At 39.0% G+C, this 16,186-nt stretch overlaps 1 long non-coding RNA gene across 1 annotated transcript in view; it reads right to left on the bottom strand.

Moving 5' to 3' along the window:
* Positions 1-1,268: 1,268 nt before the first annotated feature.
* LOC309627616 overlaps positions 1,269-16,186 on the bottom strand; it is a 111,933-nt gene continuing 97,015 nt past the window's right edge. Inside the window, exon 2 of the long non-coding RNA XR_014243858.1 lies at positions 1,269-15,325. This is a non-coding gene — a long non-coding RNA (uncharacterized lncRNA). The remainder of the gene's footprint in view (positions 15,326-16,186) is intronic.

Genomic DNA, 16,186 nt, shown 5'->3' with positions numbered 1-16,186 from the left:
TCTTTTACATAGATTATAGAATAAAAATGCTGCGGTGAGCATGGGAGTGCAGATCTCTCTTCAAGATACTGATTTCATTTCCTCTGGATATATACCCAGAGGTGGAATTGCTGGATCATATAGCAATTTTATTTTAATTTTTTGAGGAACATCCATTTTTTCCACAATGGCTATACCAACTTACATTCCCACCAACAGTGTACAAAGGTTCCCTGTTCTCCACATCCTTGCCAATGCTTGGTATCTTCTCTTTTTGATAATAGCCATCCAAACTGGTGTGATGTGGTATCTCACTGTGATTTGCATTTCCCTGATGATTTGTGATGTCTAGCATCCTTTCGTACAAGTGTTGGCTATTTATATACTTTCTTTGGAAAAATGTCCATTCAGTTCCTCTGCCCATTTTAAAATCAGATTATTTGGTTTTTTTGCTATTGAGTTGTATGAGTTCTTATATATTTTCGATATTAGTCCCTTATTGGATATATGGTTTGCAAATGTTCTCTAGGTTACCTTTTCATTTTTTGGATTGTTTTCTTTGCTTTTTAGTTTGATGTAGCCCACTTGTTTATTTTTGCTTTTGTTGCCTATGTCTTTGGTTTTCTATCCAAAAAATCAGTGTCAAGACCAATTTCGAGGAACTTTCCCCCTATGTATTCTTCTAGAAGTTTTATAGTTTCAGGTCTTAGATTTAACTCTTTAATTCAGCATAAGTTAATTTTTGTGAGTAGAATAAGGTAGGGGTCCAATTTCATTCTTTTGCATGTAGATATCTAGTTTTCCCAGCACCATTTATTGAAGAGACTATCCTTTCCCCATTTGAATGTTCTTGGTGTCCTTATCAGATTAGTTGACTGTATTTCTGGGATCTCTGTTCTGTTCCATTGGTCTATGTGTTTGTTTTTATGTCAGTACCATACTCTTGATTACTATAGTTAAGCAATATAGTTTGAAATCAGAAAGTGTGATACTTCCAACTTTGTTCTTCTTTCCGAGATTGCTTTGGGTATTTGAGGCCTTTAGTGGTTCTGTAAGAATTTTAGGATTTTTAAATATCTCTATGAACAAAGCCTTTGGAATTTTGATAGGGATTGCATTGAATCTATATATTGTTTTGGATAGTATAGACATTTTAATATTAATTCTTCCAATTCATGAACATAGGGTGTCTTTGCATATATTGTCTCTTTTTCAATTTCTTTCAACAATGTCTTATAGTTTTCAGTGTATAGATCTTTTACTTCCTTGGTTAAATTTATTCCTAAGTATTTTATTTTATTTTTTGATGCTATTTATTGTAAATGGGATTGCTTTCTTAATTTCTCTTTCAGGTAGTTTACATCTCTCTATTGAAACTCTCAGTTTTGTTCATACATTGTTTTACTGAATTTGTCACATTGTCTATCTGTGTGCTCACTGAACTGTACTGAGTGTCCTTAAAACAATTATTATATTTTGAATTCTTTGTCAGGCAATTCATAGATTTCTATTTCTTTGGGGTCAGTTACTAGAAAATTATTGTGCTTCTTTGATGATATCATGTTTCCTTGATTTTTCATGCTCCTTGCTTAAAGTCTTACATTACTGTTTTCACTTTTGAAGCAGCAGTCACCTCTAGGCTTTACTGACTGGCTTTAGGAGAGAGATACCTTCACTTGATAGCCCAGCCAGAGACTCTGAGGCTTTTTCAGACCTTTCCAATGGGTGTGCCTGCTCCACACTTTTTGTTCCTTCTTGGGGAAGTTCCTAAGAGTGTATACCTTCTCTCAGTCCTGCAAAGCCTGGCTAGGTGTGGAAAGTGTCCCATTTGTTTTCCCTAATGAGGTGTTCTGAAGTGCTCAAGTCTGTGAGCCTTCATCTAATCTTGCAGAATTAGACTGGCTTTCTGTGCTTGCTTGGTAGTCACCTGCAAGCACTCGTTCTCACTGTCCACAGAAGACGGCTACGCGAGGAGGGGGCAGTTAGGTGTTGGGGGGGGCTGCATGTGAGGCATCCGTCATTTCTCGTGGAGGGACTTTCTGACAAGAGTCTGTGAATCAGTTAGTAGGCAGAACCATGAACCAGTTAGTAGTATCCCTTTGCTGAATTCCGAGCCCTGGCTGCTGTACTCTCAACTTCTCCCAACACTCAAGGTTGCAGATCCCCTCATTAATCTGGGTGAAGTGAGAAAGAAGCGGGTCTCTTGGGTAGCATCCTGCCCGGCTGGGGAACCCGGGCACTCACTCACATGCTCTCAGTCTTCCCTGTGAAAGAAGTCATGGCTGTGGGGGTCTTTCCTGGCACCGAGCCTTAGGAGAAGAGTGATGTGGGCAAAGTGAAACTGCTCCTCTTACCATCTTCAATGAATCTATTCTTGGATTCTTCTGTGTCAGTGGCACGCTGGGGTTTCTCTGCTGGACTCCTGGACTCCCACAAGGGAGTCTTATCCGTGGGTGACTGTAAAAGTCGATGTACTGTGGGGGGATGAGGGCAGAGAACTCCTATTCTGCCGTCTTGCTGATGTCACTTCAATTATATTTCTATGTACTAGTTAAGAACAACTGGAAATTGAAACAGGAAAATAAGACTATGTACAGCATCAAAATATAAACTACTTAGGAAAAATTTAACAAAATATGGCCAAAATGTGCATGCTGAAAACTAGAAGGTATTTATGGAAACATTAAAGAAGACTTAAACAAATGGAGAGATGTATGGTACTCATGGATCAGAAGATTCCACGTTGTTAAAAATGTCAATTTTCCCCTATTGTGGTCAGCCTGCAGATGCACAATGGATCCCCTGCCCCATCCAAAATTTGGATGTCAAAACTGATGATGCCACACATGCACCAAAAGGGTGTGAGATTATTATTCACATAACAGGCTTTCTGGGGAGAACAAGGCAGCCTCCCAAATGAGTGTAAAATGGCTTGAAAGAATGGGCTTAGGGTTTTATGGAGTTTAGAGGGTGGGGCTGGTGTGAGAGTTCTTTCCACGGGCTGGGGTTTCATGCTTTTAACTTCCTGCTGGTGCCAAAGGAGAAAGCACCTAGGCTTTCTGGTCAGCTCATCCAGATGTGGGGCAGAGAGGTAAGGGACAGTGGAGGGGCTTCATAGCTGTCAATCATCAAACATCAAAAATGGAGTCAGACACTTTGTTAAGATTCCCAATTTGATCCATAGACTTCACACTACCCAATTAAAAACCCTCTTTATCCCTGATAATTTTTTTTCTGAAGTCTGTTTTGCTTGATTTTAGCTTTATGACGTATCCTTAATCTCAATGATGCTTGTCTGCTCTGGCTAAAGGATGAACCACACTCTTTAATTCACAAAACTTGAAAAACAGCCTTCTTAATGCACTTTAAAACACTTGGTTTCTGAGCCAAGACCAATAAATTAGGTCTTCATTATTGCTTATTTTAAAAATAATTCAGTACTTTATTTGACGCATATTATGTAATAATACATACAATGAGGGTTAGCAACATTTATTGATCATTTAAAAAATTGGATTACTAACACACTTTGGCCACATAATAGTAGAATACTCCTGGTGATAATGATGCCTTATCACTAGAATCCAAGAACAGATGATAACCAATTTCTCCAGAGTTATATGATTGGCAGAGATATAAAATAATGATAAAAATCAACATTAATACAACCCTGTGAACCATGATTTTTTACCAATTTTAATTCGTGTACCCAAAATAGTTTAATTTTCTTAATTAAATAAGCACTAAAATTAAAATCATGGAAAATAAGAGGGGAATAAATCTCCCTAAGCGATGGAGCACTTATCACTCTTTTACTTCTTTACCCAGCCAAAAAACAAAAACAAACAACAAACAAACAAACAGAAAAAACCTGTCCACCCAGGAGCTAATCCATTTTCCACACTCATTATCATTCAGATGAGTCTTTTGTAAGACAAAGATGGCGGCATAGTTTTTTTCAGTGTCTGAGAACGCCTTTCTTGTTTGGGTTGTACAAATAAAGAGGACCCTCTGGATCTAATTAAGAGATTTTCACCTGCCATCATTCATTCATTCAGTTCACAAACATTTATGGAACACGTGCAATGTGCGTGGCATAATGTTAAATAGTGTATTACACCAGGAGTTATGCCACAATGGGTCAATCATAAAACTACACTCAATTAATCTTGTGATTTTTAATGATTTAATTCTCTCATTCAACAGGGCCTTATTAACGACCAAGTGCTAGGCTAGGCACTGGTGCTGACAAAATGAACTCACAATCTCTGCTTTCACATACTCATAATCTAATGGGGGAGGCAGATACATAAACAAGCAATTACTGCTCAGCTGAGGTCCCACCATAAAGGTTTGTGATGGTGTAATGGAGCCTCTGTGTGTGTGTGTGTGTGCGTGCAAGTGTGTGTTTGTGTGCGTGTATAACTAGAGGGAAGTAGGAGGAGAAGAGTCAGAGAAGGTTTCCCTGAGGAGGTGAAACTTGAGCTGAGTCTTGAAGGGCAAATAAGAGCTTCCCAGGAGAGGTAGGGGAGGATATTGCAGGCAAAGGCAAGAGCCTCGGGAAACAGTTGTAGGAGGGCAGGCACACCTGGGGAACTGCAGTCAGGTGAGGCTGGGAGGATGTGGGACTACCTGGTGATGAGGTTGAAGAGAGATGGAACAAGAGGATCATGTTGCGTATTATTTAGGCTGAGCCATAATGAACTTGTCAATATTAGACTATTTTGACTTAAAAAACAGTAATTTGATACAGTTTAAATGACATGATCATGATGAATAAGCATCAGTAAATAATGACATGAATGGAGCCTATTACTGTTGCTGTTTTTGTTATTTGCATTTCCCACTTCTTCACACCCTGATTAGAACTGACTTCTCCACAATATTTGCAAACGATGTGACCGAAAGGGCTTAATTTCCAAAATATACAAACAGCTCATACAACTCAATAACAAAAAAACAAATAACCCAATCAAAAAATGGGCAGAAGACCTAAATAGACATTTCTCCAAAGAAGACATACAGATGGCCAATAGGCACATGAAAAGATGCTCAACCTCACTAACTATCAGAGAAATGCAAATCAAAACTCCAACGAAGTATCACACCAGTCAGAATGGCTAACATTAAAAAAAGTCTACAAATAACAAATGCTGGAGAGGGTATGAAGAAAAGGGAACCCTCCTACACTGTTGGTGGGAATGTAAATTGGTACAACCACTATGGAGAACAGTATGGAGGTTCCTTAAAAAACTAAAAATAGAATTATCATATGATCCAGCAATATCACTTCTGGGCATATATCCAGAGAAAACTCTAATTTGAAAAGATACATGCACCCCAATGTTCATAGCAACATTATTTACAATAGCCAAGACATGGAAGCAACCTAAATGTCCATTGACAGATGAATGGATAAAGAAGATGTGGTACATATATACAATGGAATATTACTCAGCCATAAAAAAGAATGAAATAATGCCATTTTTAGCAACATGGATAGACCTAGAGATTATCATACTAAGTGAAGTAAGTCAGAAAGAGAAAGACAAATATCATATGATATCACTTATATGTGGAATCTAAAAAGAAGATACAAATGAACTTATATACAAAACGGAAACAGACTCACAGACATAGAAAACAAACTTACGGTTACCAAAGGGGAAAGGGCGGGGGGAGGATAAACTAGGAGTTTGGGATTAACAGATACGCACTACTATACATAAAATAGATAAACAACAAGGTCCTACTATACAGAACAGGGAAATATATTCAATATCTTGTAATAAACCATAATGGAGAAGAATATGAAAAAGAATGTATATACATACATACATATATATATATATATATATATAAACAATCACTTTGCTGTACACCAGAAACTAACACAACATCGTAAATCAACTATACTTCAATAAAAATTTTCTAAAAAAAGAAATGACTTCTTAAAAGCAAGACTATTCCCTGCATCTGGGGGGAGAGTCCAAGGTTACCTGCAGTTAAGTGGCCTTGGCCACCAAAGTTAGTGAGAGTGGGGCTGGGGAAATGAATTCAGCAGGACTGCAAAGGAGAAAGAGTTTAGATAATAATGATAACAAACTTCTATCATTTACTGAACACCAAAATGTGCCAGCCACTGAGCTAGGTCCTTCACATGCATTATCTCCACACAAGGTGTGTCTTTTTACACCCATTTTACATATGGGAACTCTAAGGCTCTGAGAGGTTAGGTACTACTCTTCTAGTAAGTGGCAGAGCCAGGGCACATACCTGTGATTTCACCAGACTCTTCCCTTCAAGGAGGCCTAATGAGAGTGACTGCAGGTAGAACTAGAAGTGACCTCACCACCTGCTGATGTTCAAAAGTTATTTCCCAGAAGAGGAAAGACCAGAAAATGGGTGTAGCCCCACCTATCAGTTCAGTGCCAGAAGTTCTCGATTTTTAATTTTAATGTTTTTGGCTTTAGAGAGGTTGGAAGGGAGAAAGAGGAGAGGGTGCAGAAGATGAGGATGGGGGTCTCTAAGAAGCAGTTTGGCAACAAGGGAAGAAAAGTGAAGGCAGGATGCTCTTTCCTCTCCAAGCTCCCTGGCAAGCAACGAGCTGGCTCTATAATTTAACTCTTTGTTTACTGTAGCAAGGACAAAGAACATTATGCTTAGTGACGTCCTTCCTGACAACAGCTAAATACCAGGGGGAAAAAACTGTGTGCTCATCATACAATTAAAACATTTTCCTTGATTTATTCTCCTAAAAATGTGCATAGGAAGGAATATACAATCACCAAAATACAACATCAAAATCTGAAATACATTACTGAAGGAGTGTTCTTAGCTGGGAAACTTTAGGCAGTGTTTTCATCACTTGGGGATGATGGTCCAGTGGAGATGCTGCAGTTCTCTGCAGCCTTGTAATCTCGAAGCCACCCAGCATGCTCTCACAGTGGGAACAATGCCTCAGGAGCCCATGTGGTCCACGAGCACAGCGTCTCATTTATTATCCAAGTGGCCTATTCTAGAAACCATCTTTTGGGTGTGCCTTTTCATTTGTTTCTTCTGTCCCACATGCTGAGAGTGATGACAAGGGTCATTTCTAGTTAATGTTGTGGACAGTGCACTTAAAGTGACCTTTCCAACTGAGAAGCAGCTATTCAGTCTGGATTTTCAAACAGTTTTCTCCAAAAAAAAAAAAAAAAAGTGGGTGTATTTCCTGAAAGGTCATACTTCTGAATTCAGACTTAGGTGCCTGTGGCTCTCTGAGTCTTAGTTCTTTTCACAAGAAACATGATGTTGTTAGTGTTTGAAAGAGAAAATAACTCTTGGGTTATTTTGCAGGGGCAAAAGGGAAGCGACTGTCAGCAGGGTGGAATATATATTTAGTCTTTCCAGTGGAAACACTACAATAAATACACAAATCACTTGGCAGGGTCTCTTCTCTCTTCTAGCAATTGCATGAGTTAGCTGTACTGAACTATGAAATGCTTCCTGAAAACAATATTTTCTTGATGACTGGACTGATTTTTAGAACTTATAAAATATTGACTTTTCTCAAGTACCTTTTTCATTTCACCATTTTAGCATTTGAGATACACTCTGGTTGGTAAATGTTCTGAGCAAGGCATTTTGGGCACATCTTCAAAAATCACCAGGGAACTAAAATAGTTGACATATACCAAGTGACCAAAGCACTTAATTCATCTTGATCTGTCTTTTAATTTTTAAGTTACTGACAAAATCTGGCATCTCTTCACATCCAGGGCAATTTGGAGCTTTCTATCTCCCAATCATCAGCTACTGTGTTAGCCACTGAACAACAACAATGTGTTACTGGCCTATGTAGAATGGATCTTAAACAAAAGGCTTCGTTTTGATTGTTTGCATTTTTTCCCTTCCCTCTGGTAACCAAGAGTGAAATGTAATAAAAGCTGATACTTAGCAGAGTTTTAGAGATGCCAAGTTTAATTAGCCTTTATATGTGATCATGTTGTCTCAAGATGCTTAGGAATAATTTTTTGTTTGTTGACGGTGTCCTTGCTCAGCTCAGACAGGGCAGGGGCCGCGCTGCCCGGATGGAGTGACGAGAGAGCAGGCAGGAGGGGATGAGCTCGGGTCTCTTTGCAGTAGTTGTCGAGGTCTCGCTGAATTGCAGAGCTCTCACTGATATCCAGCTCAATCTCGCATCATCTTCCTTGGTGCTCGTCTGAAAGACCTAGGACTTAGATATTTTAAATTGCCTTTGTCAGTACAATTTATGGCTTTGAGTCTTTGCACAAGGCATGTTTCAATGGCCCCAGGCTCCACTGCACTTAACCTTTATCTACACCCACTGAAGGACCTTGCCAACATGTCCATGGTAGGGCAAAGAGGCCAGCCACTCAGATGATGCCTGTGTGCGGGTCGGGCCTGGCCTGGCTCCTGCACTAACATGCCCCGGAGGCTGGGGAAGGATACAGCTGGCCAGAGGCTCCCGTCCCTCATATACCATCTTCTCCGATGCAGGTGGCTCAGTGACTGCTGTCCAGCCCAAGGGAACGCTGCACACGATCCAGGTGCTCAGCCCAGAGAGAATGTTCCCTATTGAAACCACGTTGGGAACACGGCCCTTCAAAGCCAGTCTCTGTGGGTCCTTCTGTTATTTGGAAAAGACCATGTCAAATGTCTAACAAAAGTGTTTAAATAGTGCCTCTCCTTTTTGGTGATTTGTGTAGGAAAAGAGGGTTAAATCTGGTGTCTGTCCTTGGCAGAGAAAACTTACATATTCCAGCACTATCATTTATTCTTATAGAACATGTATAGAATATACAGATGGATATAGATAAGTAATGTTTGAAAATTTAGTTAAAAGTAACAAAATAGGGCATTCTTTGACTTGAAACCCCATTGACTAGAAAAATGATCTGTACTTTAAGGAAGAATTTGGTTTGGCAAAGTATGGGCAAAATGTACATAGTGAAGACATTTCTAACAACAGTGTTGCCTAAAATTCATGAGAACCTAAAAGAAAACAGAATTCTTTCTCTTTAACCTGTGTCATTTTCAGTGTATGGCTTAAATGGCAAAACACAAATTAAACTTTAATATCATTTTAAGTTAAAAAATTTAATTAGAGAGAAATGAATTTTTCTCATGTTAACTTTAATTAATGCACTTATTTAATCTTAAACAGTTTGATACTTACTTGGGTCTTCTTCCTTTTGAAAATTACTTTTGAAAACAAATATAACAGTTACAGATTCAATTATTTAAAAATACTATTTTCTGTAATATGATAAATGTTTACCTCAGCTTGCTAAAGGCTGTAATCCCAGACTTCCATTGTGAACTCATTTCTGTATGAGATTCATTAAAAATTTTATTACTGTGTAGATCACACAATGGAATAACAGTGTTAATAACTAGATACTGTAGCTGCAGGATTTGCAACCTACTCTCATGAAGCTAACTGCCCCAGGGCCAGCGGCTGCTCATTTATTTCACCATATTTAAATCAATTGCTAAGGCAGTCAGACAACAAATTGCGTGCCCATCTCTGGTAATAAAATTGGCATCTCAAACAGCAGAGGCTCGTACAAAGATTTAATAGCTCCTCCTTTCGGGATGGATTCTTCTTTGTACCATTTTTTCAGGGAAGGTGCCTAGATGTAAAGTAACATTCTTTTTCTGCCTTCTTGTTAAATTCTCTGATTTACCACCGTATAGTTGAGTCCAACTTTTTCAGTTTCTGTAAAGCTTCCCCTTACTGCTTGAGGGGAATTCTTTTGTCTGGGCAGCAGAACAAGATAACTGATTTAATCTTCCTAGTAACACGTGAGTCGCCATGTATCATTTTAATCTGCAAAACACTAGGGCTGAGTAGTGTCACATGCTGATTTTACTTTTCTATGAGAAAGTGACTCCCTGGTTCAATGATGGATTGCTTGTTCTCTTTAAACAACAGTCAAGATGGTGAATGCCCTGGGGTGATAGACAGAGTGTGCGATGGGAATGGGGGCCAATCTGATGGCCCGGTTCAAGTTCACCTGACAAAGCTGGAGCAGTCTGCAAGCAGCATTTGAGAAAGGATTATTCACACTGGCATTATAGTTTTGAATGCATTTTTCTCCTTGTGCAGCTGCAAAGCTCCCTCACACTGAAGGTTTATGCACCATAATAAAGAGATTTATTTTTTTTTCTCTCACTCTCTCTTGCTTCTTACACTTTGCACCTAGTTTCTACTGAACTGTTCAGGCAGAGGACTCTGTATAACCAAACTGCACAGAACAAGCATCGTCCTCAAAACAATAGCAGTGCTGAAAGACAGTAACAAAAGCCTGACATGTTTGATGTTTGAAGGGACAGAAATTGTCTCCTTACGTTGAACTCAACTCCTCTAACTTAGCTTTTAAAATACTGTCATTTCACAACTCTACACACAGAAGATTATAATATAAATTAATTATTTAGTTCAATTTAGAAAAATGATAATGGAATTTTTCTAAAAATTACTTGAAAATTTCCTAATATCAATTTTGCTATGAGAAATTAAAGAATAGGGGGAAGAAGTTAGAAAAAAGTAAACACAATGAAGCAAAATAGTTTTCCTTATAAAAACAGAGGTGGGGCTGAGGGGAATTTTGCTTTTCTTTCCTTCCAACTTTCTCCATCCTTCTGTCCATCCACTTATCTACCCACAACCCACCTTATTGCAGAATGGTTTTCTGAAGGCTGGAGAGCTCAGACATTCTTTACTTCTACAATTAAGACATAAACTATTATTGCCTCTTGCCTTATTGTAGCAAGAGGTAGTTAGCTAATAAGCACTTACTGAGCATATAAAATACATAGAATTACCATTGATGTCTCATTCATTTACTCACTTAAACAAAAATGAACTAATTACCAACTGTTAAGCAGACACTATAATATGCAAGTGTGGGATGGGGGATACAAAGGGGCCCAAGGCTCAGTTTAGGCTAGTGAGATAGACAGAGTCACCTTCCAGTTGGTCTCCGAGTGATCCCTGCCTCTTGCTATTCATGCCCTTTTGATCTCCTCCCACACGGTACCAGGGTTGGTCTGTGCGACTAACAGAATATAAAAGTGATGGTATGTCACTTCTGAAGCTAGGTTATAAAAGACGTTGTGACTTCTGTCTCTCTTGCCCTTAGATTTTTTGCTCTGGTTGAGGCCAGCTGCCATGTTGTTATATGGACAGGCCCACGTGGTGAAGAACTGAGGCCTCTGACCAACAGTCATCAAGGAAGATGCCTCCTGCCAACAGTCACATGAGAAAGCTTGGAAGCAGAACCTTCAGTCCTAGTCAAGCTTTCAGATGACTGCAGTCCCACTGACATTTTGACAGCAACCTCAAGAGAGATTCTGAGTCAGCACTACACAGCAAAGCCAATCCCCAATTTCTGATCTGTAGTAACTTTGAGATGGTAGATAATTGTTATTCTCAGACTCTAGAATTTTGGGGTCATTTGCCATGAAGCAATACATAAATAATATGACAGATAATTCACCTATAGTGTAGATAATACGACACAAGGGTATATTAGCTTCCATGGTAACTGTGCAGTGATCGTTGCAGAGTTATTCGGGGAGATCAAAGGAGGGGTAACTTACCTAGGTTGTGGGAAGGGAGGGAATGAGAATGAAGGGTATCAGGGAGGATTTTCTGAAGGTGGTGTTGGTTGAAGTGAGTCTTCAAGGATGAGAAGATGTAGGGGGTAATTGTCCCTGTAGGTATAAGCATGAAAACACTCACCAAGTGACAAAGCATCTTTGTACTGGGGTGGAAGGAGGCAGGGTGGACTACAAACTGACACCCTAAGCAGTTCGGTGTTCCTAGAGAGTATGTTACAAGACTGGGAGTAGCAATGGGCTAAAGGAGAAAGCACTATATGATCATCCAATAATGTGGACTTTCTACTGAAAAAGAGAACCGTTTGAATTTCTTATTAAATACTATTTTTTGGTATAAGTAATACATGCTTATTGCAGAAAACTTGGAAAATATAGATAATAAAGAAGAAAATAAAATTCCCTACCACCAATACACTAGCCCGGGAAAAACACAATGCACATTTCCATATATTGTATATATATTATTTTTTCTATTTATATATATATACTGAGATTGTGATCAATACTATAAATGCTATTTTATAGATTTCTTTTTCTTACGTTGAAGTTTGTATATCATTAAATATTTCTGAAAATATACAATTTCAATGGATGAATAATATTTAGGCATATGGATAAATTATAATATATAACTATTTCCCTGCTCTTAAAATATTATTTTTTTACTATTATAAGTAAAGTTATAACAGACATGCTTGTATATAAACATTTGTTCACATTTCTGATTATTTCCTCATTAGAGATTTGTAGAAGTACAATTACTGGGCCCAAGAATGGACATTATAGATTGTCAAATTTCTTTCTGTAAAGGTTGTCATTGTTTATATTCCCTTCATCAGTTATGAGAGTTTCTTCCAACCTTTCCAGAATTATTACCTTTTAACACATTCGCGATTTGATGACTGAAAATAGTATTTCCTTTTTTTGTGAATTCACTATTTACACTCTTTGTCTATTTTCTCCTCCTTGTTTGTTAGTGTTTTATGGTAGGATTTAAAGCCACTTAATGACATGATAAGGTCTGTATTTCAGAGCGATCACCAGTGTCTTGGAGGATAATGTGGGGCAACACTGGAGTCACAGATCATGCAGACCTCAGTTAAGGTTCTCGTCACAGGGACAGAGAAAGAAATGAATTCAAGAAGAGCTAGAGAAGGACTCACAGAGAGTTTCCTCACATTATTACCTACATCCCTATTCACGCCCGTGTGCATTGCACTCCGGGCTCTGCCTTCTCACCTGTTACCATGGGTAAACTATCCTTGCTTTGGTCTAAAGCCATTCCCTCCATTTGTATAATGATTCCATCCCTCTCACCTACTCAATGGCATTGCACCAACAATTCTTTATTCTGTTTCTCCTGTATCATCATTTCTTCAATCTCTTCTGTAACTCTCCCATCAATATGCTGTAATTTCTCCCATTTCCAAAAAAAAAATCTGTATCTCTCCTGATTCCACTTACCCCACTACCTACCACACCATTCCTTTGTTCCCTATTACAGCAAAACACACAGAGGGTTCTATTTGCTCTTCCTCCAATTCTTTGCCTCTCTTCTCTCTTAAACCCTTTTGTGTGGATACACTCTAAGGTAAACCCCAGCGAATCACAACCTTGTATAACTCCCTTCCCTTGAATGTGGGTGTAAGTTGTGAGTGGCTCCTATCCATCAGAATAGACTCTTAATTAGGTTATGTTACATAAAGCTCCCTCTTAACCTACTGGAAAGGAAAGAGATGCTCTCCTGCTGGTCTTGAAGAAGCTTAGCTGATGAGAGGCGCTGTGAAAGGGCCCCTTGGCAGGGAGCTGCAGATGGCCACTGGGAGGTGAGCGTGGCCCTCTGCCAACAGCCTACAAAGAAATGTGGGCCTCAGCCCTGCAACTGTGAGGAGATGATTCTGCAACAACCTGGTGAGCTTGGCAGTGCATTCTCCCCTTGTCAAGCCTCCAGATGAGAACAGTCTGGCCAACACCTTGATCACAGCCCAGGGAGACACCGAGCAGAGGACCAGCTAAGCTGTGCCCAGACTTCTGACCCATGGTGACTGTGACATGATAAATGAGTGTTGCTTTGAGCTGCTAAGTGTGTGGTAATTAATTAGGCAGCAGTAGAAAACTAACACACCTTTCCATGCAAGTTTTCAACCCCAGTATGAAACTATACTGCCCATATCAAGGTCAGCAGGGAACTCCACATCGCTAACTTCAACAATGTAGTTCATAGTCCTCATCTTATCTATCAGCAGCATCTGACACAATTGATCATGCCCTCCTTGATTCATTTTCTTCACCTGATTGAGAGGATTTCCTCTCCTTCATTCTCTTTTTCTCCTTCTAGAACTCCAGCTAGTGATGTTAGACCTTCTCCTTCTTTCCTCCAAATCTCTTAGTCTCTCTTTTATATTTTCTATCCCTTTATCTTTCTGCTGCATTTTGGTTAATTTCTTCACATTTCCCTTCCATTTTACTAATGCTAACTTGAACTATGCCTAGTCAGCTATTTAACCTTTCTATTTAATTATAAATATCAGTGACTGTATTTTTCACTTTTGAGAAAGTCTGTGGCTCTTTTTAAACCCAGCTGGTCTTTTCCTGTATTTATACAACGCTTAAAAGTATTTCAGAAGACTAATACTGGATATTTACTGTTACTTTTATATAAAATATAAGTGTATCACATTAAATAAATGAGTAACAACATTAAGGGGAATGAGAATCAACAGTTTCTGGGCAGTGATTGCCTCTTGCGGGGAGGAGGAGGTAGAGATCAGGGATGGATCTACTGAAGGATTCAACAGTAGTATTACATTTAATTTCTTAAGCCAGATATATGGGTGTTGGTGTAAATAAATAACAATTTAAAGAGATTTTTTAAATGTAATTTTCTGCAAATTCCTCTCAATAGTTCTATTTCTGCCTTTTGAAATACAGAGATATGTATTGTTTCAAAATCTTTATTCCTTTCAAATTCCTGACTTTGCTAGTCTCATCTCACTTTGCAGGTATCCTATCTTTTTCACTTCACAAAGAAAAATGTGTTCTGACATATGCTTTCTAATAACTTCTTTCTCTATTACCTTCAATTTCCAGTTTCTTCACCCATTATTACCCCTTTCTCTTTTATGTTAGTAGAGATATCAATATTTCTTTGTAATATGTTACCAACAAACCATATGTAACAAACTGTGTAAACATCCCGACCTTTTTTTTTTCTGCTTTCATCTTCTACGAGGGTTGACAAAGTTTTTTGGTAAAGGGCCAGACAGTAAATATTTTTGACTTTGCGGGACAAATAGTCTCTGACACAACTGTTCCACTCTGCCACTGTAACATAAAATCAGCCGAAGACAATACATAACTGGGTGAGTGTGACTGTGTTGCAGTAAAACTTTATTTACAAAAACAGATGGCGGGGGGCTTCCCTGGTGGCGCAGTGGTTGAGAATCTGCCTGCCAATGCAGGGGACACGGGTTCGAGCCCTGGTCTGGGAAGATCCCACATGCCGCGGAGCGACTGGGCCCGTGAGCCACAATTACTGAGCCTGCGCGTCTGGAGCCCGTGCTCTGCAACAAGAGAGGCCGCGATAGTGAGAGGCCCACGCACCGCGATGAAGAGTGGTCCCCGCTCGCCGCAACTAGAGAAAGCCCTCACACAGAAACGAAGACCCAACACAGCCATAAATAAATAAATAAAATTAAAAAAAAAAAAGATGTCACTTCATTTTATCTAACACTCAATACACATTAAAAATCCCTAATTGTCCCCAAAATGTTATTTTATTATTGATTTACTGTCCCACTTTTAGTGATGATTGATTGAGGTGTAGAGTCACCTCGTTATAACAAGAGACAATCCTCTCACCAGGAAATTCCAAGGGATTTAGCAGCTCTGTGCCAGGAACCAGGGGCAGAGACAATATATATATTTTCTGATTTTTCCAAATGGTGGATAAGGTTGGTATAGTGAGCTAATTTGCTTATTCCCTTTCTCAAATGGAAAACTTTAAGCGCTTCACTATTAATTATGATATTCCTTTTTAAAAAAAAGTTAAAATACCCTTTATCTGATTCAGAACCTTTTCCTTTATGCCTAGTTTGCAAAGAGCTTTTTTTAAACATAAACTGATTTGTCTACATCTTCAAGATTATAATATGATTTTCCTCCTTTATTTTGTTAATAAGATAAATTAAAAATTTTTCTTTAATAAACTTTTGTTAGTTTGGGTTTTTCAAGAAGCAAATGCCAAGAAGGGATTAGACATATGAGGTATTGATTGGGAGAAAAGACTGTAAAGGATCGATGGGAGGGAACAAGAGTATGCAGGGAGACCATGACGGAGGTCTGGTACTGTGAAAGGAGAGGGCAAACAGAGGACTGGGGAGGAAGAGTCTCAACAGAGACCACACAGAGTTCTAAGAAGGTTCTGGTCAGGCCAATGGGAAGACCTTGTGCATAGTCACCCATTAGAAGTATTTAGAGCCTGGCATCCTTACTTTACTTAGTCACTAGCTGAGAGCACACTGGGGGAGCATGACTTCAATTGTGAACACAGTGGTGGATCGAGAGGGGTGCAAGC

This window comes from Balaenoptera borealis, assembly GCF_965194805.1.
Source record: "Balaenoptera borealis genome assembly, chromosome: 4".
NCBI classification, from domain to species: Eukaryota; Metazoa; Chordata; class Mammalia; order Artiodactyla; family Balaenopteridae; genus Balaenoptera; species Balaenoptera borealis.
The sequence above is the reverse complement of the archived record's forward strand: the minus strand, read 5'-3'. Positions and strand labels throughout refer to the sequence as shown.